Source organism: Rana temporaria, chromosome 7 (assembly GCF_905171775.1).
Source record: "Rana temporaria chromosome 7, aRanTem1.1, whole genome shotgun sequence".
In the NCBI taxonomy this organism is placed as follows: domain Eukaryota; kingdom Metazoa; phylum Chordata; class Amphibia; order Anura; family Ranidae; genus Rana; species Rana temporaria.
The window spans coordinates 196602321-196619136 of NC_053495.1; the positions used below are offsets into that span (position 1 = coordinate 196602321).

Genomic DNA, 16816 nt, shown 5'->3' on the forward strand with positions numbered 1-16816 from the left:
CCACGCCGCATTGAGGGGCCCAAACCAAGTACTGAGTACATATGCATGCTTCTACTTTTCAGAGGTCCGATATTGTTCTATGTACAATCCTTGTTTTATTGATTGCATGTAATATTCACATTTTCTGAGATTGTGGATTTGGGGTTTTCATGAGCTGCAAGCCATAATCATCACAATGACAAATCACGGCTTGAACTATCTTGCTTTGCATGTAATGAGTCTCTCTCGTATAGAAGATTCACCTTTTAAGTTGCATTAGTGAAATAAATCAACTTTTTGCACGATATTATAATTTTTCGAGTTTCACCTGTGTAGCGCCTATGTACCTTACTGTACTGGTGCTAGCTAAATTTATGTGTGGATCAGAGTGTAGTTAAACTCTGATCCAGATTGTTAGTAGCAAAATGCGGTCTCTGTCTCAGCTTGGCTGTGCTGTGAACCCATTCTGCTGTACTGGGGTGTTCTCCCAGCCCCGGTGCTGCAGGTGGCAGCAGTGGAGTCAAGGTTTGGGTGCTCTTCCCAGCAGCCAATCACAAGGGTTTGTCCTTGCTGTGCATGCTGAGGAGGGGTATTTATGGGGCAGATGCCATTGGTTCTGCGTCTTCTTCGTTCAGTGTGGCACCCACCTTTAGGGTGGCCACATCATGGCGCCCCAGCGTTATGGCCTACCTGGCCGGGGGGGGGGGCCACGCAGTGTTCCTGGTTCCGGGACCATGTTGGCCCGGAGCCTCTGAACAGCGACGGGGATCCAGTGAGTGAATGGGTTCCCATTCTTGAAGTTCCCAAGCTGTACTGCTGTTTGGTGGGGAGTCAGTCTGAGGAGCGCCATTGAGAGGCTGGTGGTCCAAAAGGGCCTAGATAAACCACCAGGGATCAAGGTAGCCGGACACTGAGGGATTGATCACCTGTCGGTCGGTACCTGGGCGGCAAGTTGAAGGAGATCCGGACGTAACTCAATTAAGGAGATATATCTCCAATAATTCAACCCAGAGGGGACCTGTGGCAGAGGTATCTTCTGAGGCTCATTGAGAGGGGTCTGACTGTGGCAGAGACTTTCTCCCAAGTTCAAGTTCACCAAGGAGGGTCTGTGGCAAAGACTTCATCCTATAATTGTCCGAGTGATACTCCGGCTGTCAGGTCAGTGAGAGAGGCCTGTCCGGGTACACTAAACTCACTCCGGTGGGAGTGGCGCAGAGAAGTGTTACGTTTAGGATCAGGACTGTTTCCTATCATTACACCTGAATCTGCTGTTCTCATATCTTCTTCAGCTTTACTTTCCTCGCCACAAGTTTTATTGTTTTTACCCGGCTGGGTAATAAAGAGCACAGCAAAGAGAACCTGCCTGGACATTCCTTTACTTCTACTACATGCAATACGCACAGGGCCGATTCTAGGGTCACAGACGCCTGGGTGCAGAAATATTTCTGGAGACTGCAGATATAATACAGGATATGGTCAGAGACTCCAGACATACTACAGGAGATGCTCAGAGACTGCAGATATAATTCAGGAGATGGTCAGAGATGGTCTCCGGCTGCTTCGCTCTCCTCCTCTGACAGGAAGAGGGAGGGAGGATGGACTTGGGTAGGAAACACAGCCTCTTTCCTCCTCTGATCCGCTCCTGTCAGTTGCCGGCAGAGAGAGCTGCCTCTGCACACAGACAAGAAGAGGAGGAGGAGTTGGAATGGGAACACTCTGGCACTTCAATGCTCCCCACCTCTGTGGTGCCTGGGTGCGCTGCACCCTGTGCACCTGCCCAGGATCGGCCCTGAATACGCATCATTCACCCCTAGGAATTTCGGAGGAACCACGAGGTAACACGCCGCCCAAAAATCCAGCAGCTCCACTGGGGGTAATGCTATATCTGTAATGTATTATTATAATGAGTTTCAAACCATTTTTCATTTATTAATATTTACTGATAATATTTAATTTCATGAATTATTATTATAATGGGGATCAAGCAATTCGTAGAAGGAAAGACAAGTAATGGCAGCTCCCTATGGCAGGTTTGTTTTCAAGAAAAAAATTGTAGAAAGCAGAAGGAAATGTTCCCCCATGCCAGCATCTGTGAATTGGGTTTTGTTATCAGATCTCACTGCTAGCTTCCAGCACAGAGTTCCAGATTGATTAATTCATTGCTACCAGCTGTAAGAGCCTCTCACCTCGATATCTGGCTGTTGGTGACCAAAGAGAGCGAGAAGAAGAGACAGGGGGGGAAGAAGAGAGTATATAAAAGATAGTGCAGCACTAATAAAGTCCATCAAATAGTCATCCCAGTGATGTTCAAATGGTGACTAGATGCAATCACATGCAGGTGATGAACGTGGATGAAAGGAACACCTCCACCAATAACAGAAATGGCCTCTCACCTCCCAAACAGGACCCTCTGTTAGACAGGGTCAATTGCGCATTCCCATAGGGATATATCCAGGCAGTACTGCAACAACGATAAATCCAAGACCAGGAGCTCATATGTACAGGAAAACGCCAAAGGGAAGTGGATCCATTCATAAAAAAAGAGGACATACCATAGTGCTCTCCATATATAAACAGTTTTAATGAAATATTTATTTTTTTAAAAACTCACAATCATAGGCACTAATCCAGTGCCAGGATGTACAGCGAGGAACTAATGTAATAGTGGACGGCTGCGGGTGATGTCACGTCGTATCCCTACCGAACGTTACGTCCCTAGGGCAGGACTTCTTCAGCGGAGTTCACCATTTGAACATCACTGGGATGACTATTTGATGGACTTTATTAGCGCTGCACTATCTTTTATATATTTTGTTCCAGGAACTTTTTGAATTGATTCCTAGTGTTCAGCAGCTGAACTGTTTTGTACTTATATTACTGCGCTGATTAGTTTTTCTTATATTTTTAGGGGAAGAAGAGAGGCCAGGACATTAGAAGAGAGATCACTGCACAAGGAAACAGAATAGCGGCAACACTGAATGACCGCAGGATTATCCCCTGGGGATCAATATCAAATATTCATGACAATCAATTTACTTGGAAATGAGACTTTTACCAGCTCCAATCTCATAGGCCACATTCTCGACATGAAGCCCTACCCCACAACAGCTACAATATAAAATGTGCAAAAAATCTAACTTCCAAACAGCTGTGCTCACTTGCAGGAATCAGGCCATATTTTATCAACTTTTCCCTAAACATATCTATATATTTTTTTTCTTTTTGGACAAATGTAGTAGAACATGGTTTTGTAAAACTGTGAGCCACACAAACACTGCCAATAAACAGGCTCTCTGTGTGTGAGAGGTTGCAAGGAGGGTGTTCCAGCATGATCAGCAGATGTGTTCCAGTGTCACATCTAGCCCAATGCAGGTGGTCAGACACTATAGCTGGCTACTGTATTCTTCACCTATAGCAGCCCCTTTCCTATAAGACAAGCAGACCTACCGGTACTAGGTTGCCCCCAGGACTTATACACAATGCTAGGGCAGGCGCGAACTGAGTAAAGCAAACAGATACTTGCGATTGGCAGACAGGCAGCGTGGTTCTATGACAGTCCTGGTAAAAGGCAAGCTGAGTTCAGGGAATAATCCAAAATCCGGTCCAAGGTCATATACAGGGAAATCCAATCTAGCAGAACAGGGCAGACAGACGGGGGGCTTGATCAGGAATTACACACATATCACTCTCTATCACAAGCATGCGAATGAGGGTTTGACTGGCTTAAAATAAGTTTGGTTTCTAGCCAGAGACTGATTACATTAATTACCTTGCAGGTGGACACACAGATAGGGAGAGTGCCATAGCCAAAACCCTGAATGTTGGAATGAAGAGCAGGAGCACTAGATGTTCCTGACATCCAGGATCACCAGCAGATGTGTTACAATATCCTCAGCAGATGTGTTCATCATCACCAGCAGATGTGTTTATCATTTTACACAGATTTGTTCCAGTATCACCATCAGATTTGTTCCAGCATCACAAGCAGATGTGTTCCAATATCCTCACATGCAGGAATCAGGCCATATTTTATCAACCTTGCCCCAAACATATCAATATTTTTTTTATTTTTGGACAAATATAGTAGAACATAGTTTTGTAAAACTGTGAGCCGCACAAACACTGACAAAAAAACAGGCTCTCTGTATGTAAGAGGTTGCAAGGAGGGTGTTCCAGCATGATCAGCAGATGTGTTTCAGTATCACCAGCAGATGTGTTCCAAGATCACCAGCAGATGTGCTTTAGTATCACCAGCAGATGTGTTCCAATATAATCAGCATATGTGTTTCAGGATCATCACCAGCAGATGTGTTTTTTAGTATCACCAGCAGATGTGTTCCAGAATCACCAGCAGATGTGTTTTTAGTATTACCAGCAGATGTGTTCCAATATCCTGAGCAGATGTGTTAAGCACCACCAGCAAATTTGTTCCAGCATCACCAGCAGATGTGTTTCAGCATCACCAGCAGATGTCTTCCAATATCCTCACTTGCAGAAATCAGGCCATATTTTATCAACCTTGCCCCAAACATATCTATATTTTTTTTTAGTTTTGGGGAAAATGTAGTAGCACATAGTTTTGGGAAAACTGTGAGCCACACAAACACTGCCAATAAACAGGCTCTCTGTATGTGAGAGGTTGCAAGGAGGGTGTTCCAGAATCATCAGCAGATGTGTTTCAGGATTACCAGCAGATGTGTTCCAATATCATCAGTAGATGTGAAAGCACTCCTGGTATATATTGCCCCTTTGAGATTCTCCAGCCCTTGCAGTTTGGCCCCACCTACCGTTCGAGGCGGTTCGGCTGGGGGGGCATGGTTGGGTTCCTGAATCTATTCTCTGAAAAAAAAAACACTAAATATATTTATTTAGTCTTACAGATAAACCCTTTGAGGGCAACCGTACTGCTGATGCAGCTTGCGATGAAATTGAGTTTGATACCCCTGCCCTAGAATCACCCAGACTGGACTATTTCTATAATCATGATAATTCCTCACTCACTAGTAGATACTCTTTAAAATAATTTTAAAACATCACAGCTTTGAATAGTATATTTAAAGGCAATATTAACCTTCTCATCTGCACTTTATGTGTTTCACCTGCAAAAGATCTGCATTGATCATGTTGTTTCATAATGTCATTTATTGCCCTGTACACAGCCTACAGTATAGTAAATCTTCACATTCCTGTGGCGTAAGTTTCTGTTTGTGTTCAAAATGAGACATGCAGCATGGCACTGAACAGGTTAATGCATAACATCTGTCTTTAGTCTGAGAACTTCCAGTGAAGAAACTATATATCCCACAATCCCTAGGTCTCTCAGTCTAATGCTCTGCAGGTGAGAGCTAAACAGTAATTAGATCTGACACAGACACAAACAGACTGAGCAATTAACAGAGATCTCACCAGTCTATTAGGGGCACAGGGGCGTGGACCCCCCCATTCATGCGTCCGGCACGCTAATCTACATGTGGGGCACCGGATGCATGGATTCCAATTGGGATTTTTTTTGTTTTTTGAAACACGTGATTAGAGCCAGAGACTCTATTAGGCTTCAAAAAAGGGTGTGCTCTGCGCCCCTAGCCCACCCAGTTGTGTGACAATAGCGAATTAATATTCGCTTTTGCTACACTGATTCTCCTCCTGGCCAATCAGAAAGCCAAAGTCTGAGACCCATTTCTCGATTGGCTGAAAGGAGATGCATTCCATAGATGGGGTAGGTGCTGGGCCTATCCGACCGACCAGACTGGGGTGGGGTGCTGTTCGAGGGTGACCACCCCTCCAAAAAAAATCACGATGAGCGGCCACTGGAGCTTACTATGCACCTTTAAGTTATTTGCATGACAACATTTGTGATGCAACACAGAGGAAATGACAAGGCAAAGATTGGACCCTGTGTGATCCAAGCAAGAAGCTGCCTGTCCATATAGCAAATAGGAATGAGCTGGTGAATGAATACATGGACATAAATCGGGGACAGTCCCTTTGAATCAGGGACAGTTCCATTAAATCAGGGACAGTCCCTCTAAATCAGGGAGAGTCCCTCTAAATCAGGGACAGTCCCTCTAAATCAGGGACAGTCCCTCTAAATCAGGGAGAGTCCCTCTAAATCAGGGACAGTTCCTCTAAATCAGGGACAGGTTCTCTAAATCTGGCACAGACAGACCCTTTAAAGCAGGGACAGTCCCTCTAAATCAGGGACAGTCCCTCTAAATCAGGGACAGTTCCTCTAAATCAGGGACAGTTTCTCTAAATCCGGGACAGTCCCTTTAAATCAGGGACAGTTTGCAGCTATGCTTCCAGGGATGAATGCAGAGGTGTCCGTTTTCTGGAGACAAACTCCTCACAACAGGGACTTTCGCCAGGAAACTGGGATGCTACATCAAGTGTGAAGACACAAGAACTCAGCATATAGATCTCTCCAATAGAGTGCCTGAGAGATAGTGGTCTGGGTGCACTGGCCCTTTAACAGACAACAAAATAAAAAATAAAAACGTAACTCCTGCCTGTAAAATGTTCACGTATTCAGCTAAAATAAAGCTTTGGTCTTCAGATTTGTTATTTCGGAGTCATGTGATGAGGACGTCACAGACCTTTCATACACGGTGACGTAATGATGACATCACCCCAGGCTGGGATCTCTGGACGTCTTCCAGGAATCAGGAAGGTTTGTTGTCGTCTGGCTGATCAGCGGCTGGAAGAAAACAAAATCTGTTCTGTGCAATTCACAGAAGACTCGTAATCGAATCCACGCCGCTTGTGTAAAACAGCCCCGGCGACGTGCGCAAGTTACCGGATGGATAGGCGGCGTTAATACAGCAGGTGCCGCGCCATAAAACTCATCTCCGTTCCCTTCTGTAATTAACTCCTCGCTTCCTCCTGACACAAGGCATCAATGTTGTCTCAAGGCCAAAACCAGCCAGGATAACCAGTGCATAGCTCCCAACTGTCCCAGATTTCGAGGGACTGTCCCTGATTTGGGGCAATGTCCCTCTGTCCCTCATTCCTCCTCATTGTCCCTCATTTTGATCTGATCTATATAGATGTATATAAAATGCACTTTTTATCTTTCAAAAAGTGTTTCCCAGTGTTAAACCTTTCTTCCAAATTCTAAATTGCTGGATTTGTACATTTTAAAAGCCAATATAAAGGAATAGTAGTGGTAAAAAAAAAAGCCATTGTGGATTTAATTAACCTTTTTTGTTTATTTCTCCTTTAAGGGGGTGTGGCAGGGGGTGTGTACTATGCCTACATACGTTTTTTAGTAGGTGTCCCTCATTCCCATCTCAAAATTTTGGGAGGTGTGCCAGTGTACTCCCTCACTATGGAGGGTGGTCAGCCTTAAAATGGATCAAAGACTAGTTCTTTAATGAGGTTAGAGCAGGGGGTCTCAAACTTGCGGCCCTCCAGCTGTTGCAAAACTACAAGTCCAATGAGGCATTGCAAGGCTGACAGTTAAAAGCGTGACTCCCACAGACAGAGGCGCGATGGGACTTGTAGTTTTGCAACAGCTGGGCTGCCAGTTTAAGACCCCTGGGTTAGAGAGTACCCAGAAATAATAATAATAATAATAAGTATTATATTGCAGCTTAGTTTACTAGTCTGTAAATTTGTTGAATGCATTAATTTACCTTTTTCAGGTTCCTTTTTACTTTTGGTTGTGAGAATAAAACACCTCCTGTCCCTGGGTGGCCACCCTCACTTCTCCACTGTATCTATGGAGGCAGTCATGGTTATTGCCAAGACTGCACTTCCAACATCTCTTCCTTTCATTATCTGCACTACATAGGGGTGGGGGGGGGGGGGGGTGAGGTGATTCGTATTTTAGCCACTTGACCTCTCAGCATATATTGATTGGTTTGCGCTAAAGTTATAGCGTCTACAAACTCTGGGTTATTTTTATGGATTTTTTTTTCTTTTGGTGGTATTTGATCAGCACTGCATCATATAGGTTTTTGTTTTTTGTTTTTTTTGCTCACAGTTCCACTTTAATACATTTTATCGAGACAGAATATATTTATTTTGGTTAATTCTAATCCTGAGAGAAAGCATTTCCTTGTACACTGCAGACTTCCCAAAAGACACCGCGGGCGGCCTTTGATCAGCCTGCAACGGTGGAACAACAGAGGACGGTCAGATCACAGAGAAATACAATGTGACAGTTCTCAGATCCTTAACAAGTAAGGTGGACCTTTGTACAGTGAGAGAGAGTAAGATAGTCATTATATATCAGCATTTTCTCAACCTTTGTTCGGTCAGAACCCCCCTTTGTAGTATGCAAAATCTCAAGGCACCCCCAGTCTAAAATGTAAGGAGAAAAATTGTTACTTATCATTGGGAAACCTGAGGCTGGGATAATGCATACAACCACTTTGATGAAGTTAACTTTACATCAGAGGTCCTCCATCACATCAGAGGTCCCACCTTCACATCAGAGGTCCCGCCTTCAAATCAGAGGTCCTGCCTTCGCATCAGAGGTTCCACCTTCACATCAGAGGTTCCACCTTCATATCACAGGTCCCCCATCAAGTCACAGGTCCCCCTTTCACTTCACAGGTCCCCCATCACATCAGAGGTCCCACCTTTACATCAGAGGTCCTGCCTTCACATTAGAGGTCCCCCATCCCACCAGAGGTCCCCCATCAGGTCAGAGGTCTCCATCACGTCAAATGCCCCCTCTTCACATCAGAGGTCCCCCTTTCACATTCGAGATCCCCCATCACATCAGAGGTCCTGCCTTCACATCACAGGTCCTGCCTTCACATCAGAGGTCCCCCATCAAGTCAGAGGTCCCCCTTTCACTTCACAGGTCCCCCATCACATCAGAGGTCCCCCATCAGGTCAGAGGTCTCCATCACGTCAAATGCTCCCTCTTCACATCAGAGGTCCTGCCTTCACATCAGAGGTCCCCCATTACATCAGAAGACCCCATCACTTCAGAGGTTCCCCATTACATCAGAGGTCCCATTTTCACATCAGAGGTCCTGCCTTCACATCAGAGGTCCTGCCTTCACATCAGAGGTCCTGCCTTCACAGCAGAGGTCCCCCATCACATCAGAAGACCCCATCACTTCAGAGGTCCCCATCACTTCAGAGGTCCCCCATTACATCAGAAGACCCCATCACTTCAGAGGTCCCCCATTACATCAGAGTAGGCATGTGCATTTCGTTTCGTTCCAAATCGAAATTCGGACAAATTTTTAATTATTCGGACATTCGGATGCATACGAATTCCCAAATTGTAATATTAACGAATTTAATCGAATCCGAACGAATGTTTTCAAATCGAAAACCTGCGGACGAAATTCGATCGAACATCGAAAACAAATTCTATTCGAATCGAATTCGAAAACAAATTCTATTCGAATCGATTTCGAAAACAATTCAATTCGAAAACAAATTCGAATGAAAATTAAAAAGCAAATTTGAATCAAAATCTAAAAAATATAAATCGATTTCTAAAAAAGAATACAATAAAATAGAATATAAAATAATAAAACAATAGAATGAAAATGAAAGAATAGTAAAGAACAGAATGGAATTTAATAGAATGTAATCAAATACAATAGAATATGACCTGGCTTCTTCTATCTATCTTCTATCTATCTTCCATTTTCTGAAATTCGAAATTCATATAGAATGAACTCAAATTCGAATAGAAAAATATTAGAATAGAGCAGAAAAATATATATTTATATATATATATATTTTATTATTCTACTAATATTTTTCTATTCGAATTTGAGTTCATTCTATATGAATTTCGAATTTCAGAAAATGGAAGATAGATAGAAGATAGATAGAAGAAGCCAGGTCATATTCTATTGTATTTGATTACATTCTATTAAATTCCATTCTGTTCTTTACTATTCTTTGATTTTCATTCTATTGTTTTATTATTTTATATTCTATTTTATTGTATTCTTTTTTAGAAATCAATTTATATTTTTTAGATTTTGATTCAAATTTGCTTTCAATTTTCATTCGAATTTGTTTTCGAATCGAATTGTTTTCTAATTCGATTCGAATAGAATTTGTTTTCAAATCCGATTGAAATATTATCGAATCCGGTCAAATATTTTCGAATTCGACCGGATTTTTCGAAAATTCTGTCGAAAACTAACGAATTCCGAAAACGAATTTAACACATGTAACGAATCTAACTTAACGAAATTAATTAAATAACAAATTAAAAGGAAACGAAACTAAACAAATTTTTCCCTTTTGCACATGCCTACATCAGAGGTCCCATTTTCACATCAGAGGTCCTCCATCACATCAGAGGTCCCCCATCACATCAGAAGACCCCATCACTTCAGAGGTCCCCCATTACATCAGAGGTCCCATTTTCACACCAGAGGTCCTGCCTTCACATCACAGGCCCCCCATCACATCAGAAGACTCCATCACTTCAGAGGTCCCCCATTACATCAGAGGTCCTGCCTTCACACCAGAGGTCCCCCATCACATCAGAAGACCCCATCACTTCAGAGGTCCCCCATTACATCAGAGGTCCTGCCTTCACATCAGAGGTCCCCCATCACATCAGAAGACTCCATCACTTCAGAGGTCCCCCATTACATCAGAGGTCCTGCCTTCACATCAGAGGTCCCCCATCACATCAGAAGACCCCATCACTTGAGAGGTCCTGCCTTCACATCAGAGGTCCCCCATCACATCAGAAGACCCCATCACTTGAGAGGTCCTGCCTTCACATCAGAGGTCCCCCATCACATCAGAAGACCCCATCACTTGAGAGGTCCTGCCTTTACATCAGAGGTCCCCCATCACATTAGAAGACCCCATCACTTGAGAGGTCCTGCCTTTACATCTGAGGTCCCCCATTACATCAAAGGTCCCATTTTCACATCAGAGCCCCCACTTCACATCAGAGGCCCCCATTATATTTGAGGTCCCCATCACTTCAGAGTTTACTCTTTACAGAAGTCTCGTTCCTTGAGCACCCGGGGGGAAGCAAATAGCACCTTGGTTGAGAAACACTGGTACATATATAATAGTATTATATGATATGAAGATTGCAATTATTAGCTATGTATATATACATGCAATACACACATTTTAGAATCAGCAAACCATTAGGATGAGTAACTAACCGCAAAATAAAGCATGCTCTTATCTTTAAAAAGTACACCGTAAGAACTTTAGCCATAAAAATAAAGTAATGGGGCCGGATATGTTTTACAGTTTGTGAGACAGTTATCAAAGCAATGCAAAAGCAACATGAAGTTCATGAAGACATAATGCTCAAATCACAAACCTTTAATATTAGGATAAGGATCTTTGTTTTGGCCATGTGACTATACTTATCACACCCGATTGGATTTGGATACAGCAGAAAATGTATATGTGTGTGTGTGTGTATATATATATATATATATATATATATATATATATATATATATATATATATATACCGTGTTTCTCAGAAAATAAGACCTAGCGTTATTTTCCAGGAGGGCTGCAATATAAGCCCCTGGTATAGGTTGGTGCTACCTTTAAAATGGTAATAAATGATTCTGTCTTGGCTATCCCTAGAAGGGTGGGTGGCTTTAGTACAATCGTTAGCTACTTTGGGGGACAAAGACAAATGATCTATGGTATAGGTTGGTTCTATATTAACTACTTGCCGACCTGCCGCCGTCATTCTACGGCGGCAGGTTGGCTCTCCTGCACGAGAGCCCATAGCTCTACGTCGGCTCTCTCGCAGGCCCCCGCTCGCCCCCGACTCCCGTGCGGGCGCGATCGCCGCCGGGCACACGCGATCGCTCGTTACAGAGCGGGGACCGGGAGCTGTGTGTGTAAACACACAGCTCCTGGTCCTGTCAGGGGGGGAAATGCTGATCCTCTGTTCATACACTGTATGAACAGCAATCAGTCATTTCCCCTAGTGAGGCCACACCCCCCACAGTAAGAACACACCCAGGGACATACTTAACCCCTTCCCTGCCCCCTATTGTTAACCCCTTCACTGCCAGTGGCATTTTTATAGTAATCCAATGCATTTTTATAGCACTGATCGCTATAAAAATGCCAATGGTCCCAAAAATGTGTCCGAAGTGTCCGCCATAATGTCGCAGTACCGGAAAAAAACGCTGATCGCCGCCATTACTAGTAAAAAAAAAATATTAATAAAAATGCCATAAAAAATACCCCCTATTTTGTAAACGCTATAACTGTAATTTTCACAATAAACAATGCAATTTAAATGCATTTTTTGCTGTGAAAATGCCAATGGTCCCAAAAATGTGTCAAAATTGTCCGAAGTGTCCGCCATAATGTCGCAGTCACGAAAAAAATCGCTGATCGCCGCCATTAGTAGTAAAAAAATAAAAAATTATTAAAAATGCAATAAAACTATCCCCTATTTTGTAAACGCTATAACTTTTGCGCAAACCAATCGATAAACGCTTATTGCGATTTTTTTACCAAAAATAGGTAGAAGAATATGTATCGGCCTAAACTGAGGAAAAACATTTTTTTTAGATATGTTTTTGGGGGATATTTATTATAGCAAAAAGTAAAAAATATTGCATTTTTTTCAAAATTGTCGCTCTATTTTTGTTTATAGCGCAAAAACTAAAAACCGCAGAGGTGATCAAATACCACCAAAAGAAATCTCTATTTGTGGGGAAAAAAGGACGCAAATTTTGTTTGGGAGCCACGTCGCAAGACCGCGCAATTGTCAGTTAAAGCGACGCAGTGCTGAATCACAAAAAGTACTCTGGTCTTTGACCAGCAATATGGTCCGGGGCTTAAGTGGTTAAAGGCATCCAAAGTGGTGATTTAATTACTTTCCTCCTAAACTGCCCCAAGGAGGGTGAGTGGCTTTGGTACGATCATTAGCTCCTTTAGGAACAGAGACTGATACAAAATGATCTATGCGCTCTGGTATAGGTTGGTGCTACCTTTAAAATATTTAAAATGGTAATAAATGATTCTGTCTTGGCTATTCCTAGAAGGGTGGGTGGCTTTAGTACAATCGATAGCTACTTTGGGGGACAAAGACAAATGATCTATGGTATAGGTTGGCTCTATATTAAAAGGCATCTAAAGTGGTGATTTAATTACTTTCCTCCTAAGCTGCCTCTAGGAGGGTGAGTGGCTTTGGTACAATCATGCCCTCTGGTATAGGTTGGTGCTATAATAAAAGCATCCAAAGCCAAAATGGTAATTCAATTTTCTTCTATCTAAAAAGGGAGAATGTTTTTTTTGGTATGGATATCGTCTCCTTTCAGGAACAGAGACGAATGCGCTCTGCTATAGGTTGGTGCTATAATAAAAACTCCGAACTGCCCTTTTCACTATTTCCTTCAGTGCCCCAAGGAGGGTGAGTGGCTTTGGCAGTGCCCCAAGGAGGGTGAGTGGCTTTGGCAGTGCCCCAAGGAGGGTGAGTGGCTTTGGCAGTGCCCCAAGGAGGGTGAGTGGCTTTGGCAGTGCCCCAAGGAGGGTGAAGCCATTTCTATAACACAAGCCAATCTACCTCTGTAGTTCAATCAGCATATTTTTACAGAAAATAGATTTTTAAAAATTACGCAAGGCTACACTGTCACGGGTCAATAAATATAAGTAAAAAAAAAAAAAAAATACACAATATAACTTTAGCGCAACATTAATGAGGCGTACGCCATCAGAATAATTCGTTTTAAAGATAATCAATGAATTTACTGACAGATGTTATTTTTGTAAAGCGTTGCACAAACTCTCAGCGCTATATAAATCCTGTATAATAAAAAAAAAAAAAAAAAAATGTTCGGCTATACATATGCAAGTTTGAAAGCAATTTTTTTTTTCTAAATGAGTTTTTATAAGAAAAAATGAAAGATCAATATATACAAAGTGACAAGGGAAGAAGTGACCATCAATGCAGTGCTAGGGAAATAAGGCACTTACCTATTTGCCTGCAGTCCGGGCTGAGCCTGCAGAGTAGTTGCTGAGTGTTTGGCGAGTGTGTGCAGCTGCTGATCCTGATGTGTGTGTGTGTGTGTGTGTGTGTGTGTATGTGTGTGTGTGGGGATGTCACACCCCCTTGCAGCCATTGCCAGCTCCCACTCTCACACACAGGGGAGGGTAACATAGACTGACATAGGAGGCTGCAGAGCTGAATCACAAGCACTGAACATTGCAAGGCAATGGACGATGCAACTGAAGGCACCAGAGACATCTGTATCTTCCCGAATCCTTCAATCACTGCCATCACAGGGGACGCACACAGCGCTAATCTGCGCAGCATAATTACCGTCAGCATGCAGCGTGCCAATCCAGCTGACATCCCAGCGTTTCCCTGTGTGCAGCACACACAACTTTGGACGTCTAGGGAGACTAGAATTCTTTTACATTATTATTTTTATATTTTTATTTTTATTAGTAGTAGTAGTAGTAGTAGTAGTAGTAGTAGTAGATTATTATTATTATTAGTAGTAGTAGTAGTAGTAGATTATTATTATTATTATTAGTAGTAGTAGTAGTAGTAGTAGTAGATTATTATTATTATTATTATTATTATTAGTAGTAGTAGTAGATTATTATTATTATTATTATTAGTAGTAGTAGTAGTAGTAGTAGTAGATTATGATTATTATTAGTAGTAGTAGTAGTAGTAGTAGTAGTAGATTATTATTATTATTAGTAGTAGTAGTAGTAGTAGTAGTAGTAGATTATTATTATTATTATTAGTAGTAGTAGTAGTAGTAGTAGTAGATTATTATTATTAGTAGTAGTAGTAGTAGATTATTATTATTATTATTAGTAGTAGTAGTAGTAGTAGTAGATTATTATTAGTAGTAGTAGTAGTAGTAGTAGATTATTATTATTATTAGTAGTAGTAGTAGTAGTAGTAGATTATTATTATTATTATTAGTAGTAGTAGTAGTAGTAGTAGTAGATTATTATTATTAGTAGTAGTAGTAGTAGTAGTAGTAGTAGATTATTATTAGGCTGGGTTCACACTACGATTTTCCCGTCCGTCAGCCGCATACGATTTATATGAAAAAACGTATGCGGCTGAAACGGACGTAAACGTATGGAACCGCACATATGTGCGTTTTCCATTGACATTAATGTTAAAAAAAAACGTATGCGTTTGCCATACTGTTTCAAAAACGGCCGCAAAACCGTGGTTGAACACGGTTTTGCGTACGTTTAAAAAACGTTTTGCCAGCAAATCGTACGCACCCGGATGCATCTGAGTGCATACGATTTGCAATGCATTGTCTATGTATGCGTTTTCCCGTACGGGCCCGTACGTTTTCAATACTGAAAACGTATGCGGCTGACGGACGGGAAAATCGTAGTGTGAACCCAGCCTTAGTAGTAGTAGTAGATTATTATTATTAGTAGTAGTAGTAGTAGTAGATTATTATTATTATTATTATTTTTTTTTTAAGTAGTAGTAGATTATTATTATTATGTATTAAAAAAAGGAAAAAATAGTGATGGGCTGAAATCAACTTTTGCTGATAATATGTGTACAATATGTGCATAATTGATACCAAATATACACACTCAGGAGGGTATCAATAAGAAACCACAATAAAAAACAAATAAACCTCAAGTGTAGCAAATGTCCAGTTCTGAGTAGTAGTACTTATAGAACAAAAGGGTTCCACACCCACTTGCTATCACAGGCTGACGTTATTATGTATTACTGTTTAACCACTTCAATACCGGGCTTTAAAACCCACCTCCTTCCCGGGCCTATTCTGGCACTTCTTTCCTACATGTACAAATCATCATTCTTTTGCTAGAAAATTACTCAGAACCCCCAAACATTATATATGTTTTTTTAGCAGACACCCTAGGGAATAAAATGGCGGTCATTGCAACTTTTTATCTTGCACCGTATTTGCGCAATAATTTTTTAAACTGCTTTTTTTTGTAAAAAAAATGGTTTCATAAATTAAAAAATAACAAAACAGTAACGTTAGCCCAATTTTTTGGTAAAATATGAAAGATGATGTTACGCCGAGTAACTAGATACCTAACATGTCACGCTTTAAAATTGCGTACACTCATGGAATGGCGCCAAACTTCGTTACTTTAAAATCTCCATAGGCGACACTTTAAAATTTTTACAGGTTGCCAGTTTAGAGTTACAGAGGAGGTCTAGTGCTAGAATTGTTGCACACACTCTAACGCACGCGGCGACACCTCACATGTGTGGTTTGAACGACGTTTACATACGTGGGCGGGACTTACGTGTGCGTACGCTTCTGAGCGCGAGCTACCGGGGACAGGGGCATTTTAATTTTTTTATTATTATTTATTTTTTTTTATTTTACTTATTTCTTTATTTTTTACACTTTTTTTTACACTTTTTTTTTTTTTCAATCGCTTTTATTCCTATTACAAGGAATGTAAACATCCCTTGTAATAGGAATGTGTGTGACAGGTCCTCTTTAAGGAGAGATGCGGGGTCAATAAGACCCCACATCTCTCCTGCAGGCTGGAAAGAATGAGATCGTGAAAAAAAATTCACAGATCTCATTCAAACTAGCCGCAATTGCGGTTTGTTTACTTACGGGGACCCGGGCGTGACGTCATCACATCGCGCCCGGGCCTCCGACGGTCATAGAGATGACTGGTGACCAGATGGTCACCAGTCTTCTCTATAGCAAACATCCGGCGGACGGCGATCATCTCTCCGGGCCCCCGGTGGGACGGGAGAGCCCGGAGAAGCACCGGATGGCGGCGGGAGGGGGGGGATGTCCCCTCCCGCCGCCTGTAAGAACGATCTAGCGGCGGAACCGCCGCTATGATCGTTCTTACGGTGCGCAGGATCGCCGCCGCTAAAAAATGATATCTCAATGATGCCTCCGGG

At 42.0% G+C, this 16816-nt stretch overlaps 1 protein-coding gene across 2 annotated transcripts in view; it reads right to left on the reverse strand.

Moving 5' to 3' along the window:
• LEPR (leptin receptor) overlaps positions 1-14087 on the reverse strand; it is a 126650-nt gene extending 112563 nt beyond the window's left edge. For both annotated transcript variants that reach the window (XM_040360759.1, XM_040360760.1), the window contains exon 1: positions 13891-14087. The gene's annotated coding sequence lies outside the window, so the exon portion shown is untranslated. The remainder of the gene's footprint in view (positions 1-13890) is intronic.
• Between the last annotated feature and the right edge of the window lie 2729 nt (positions 14088-16816).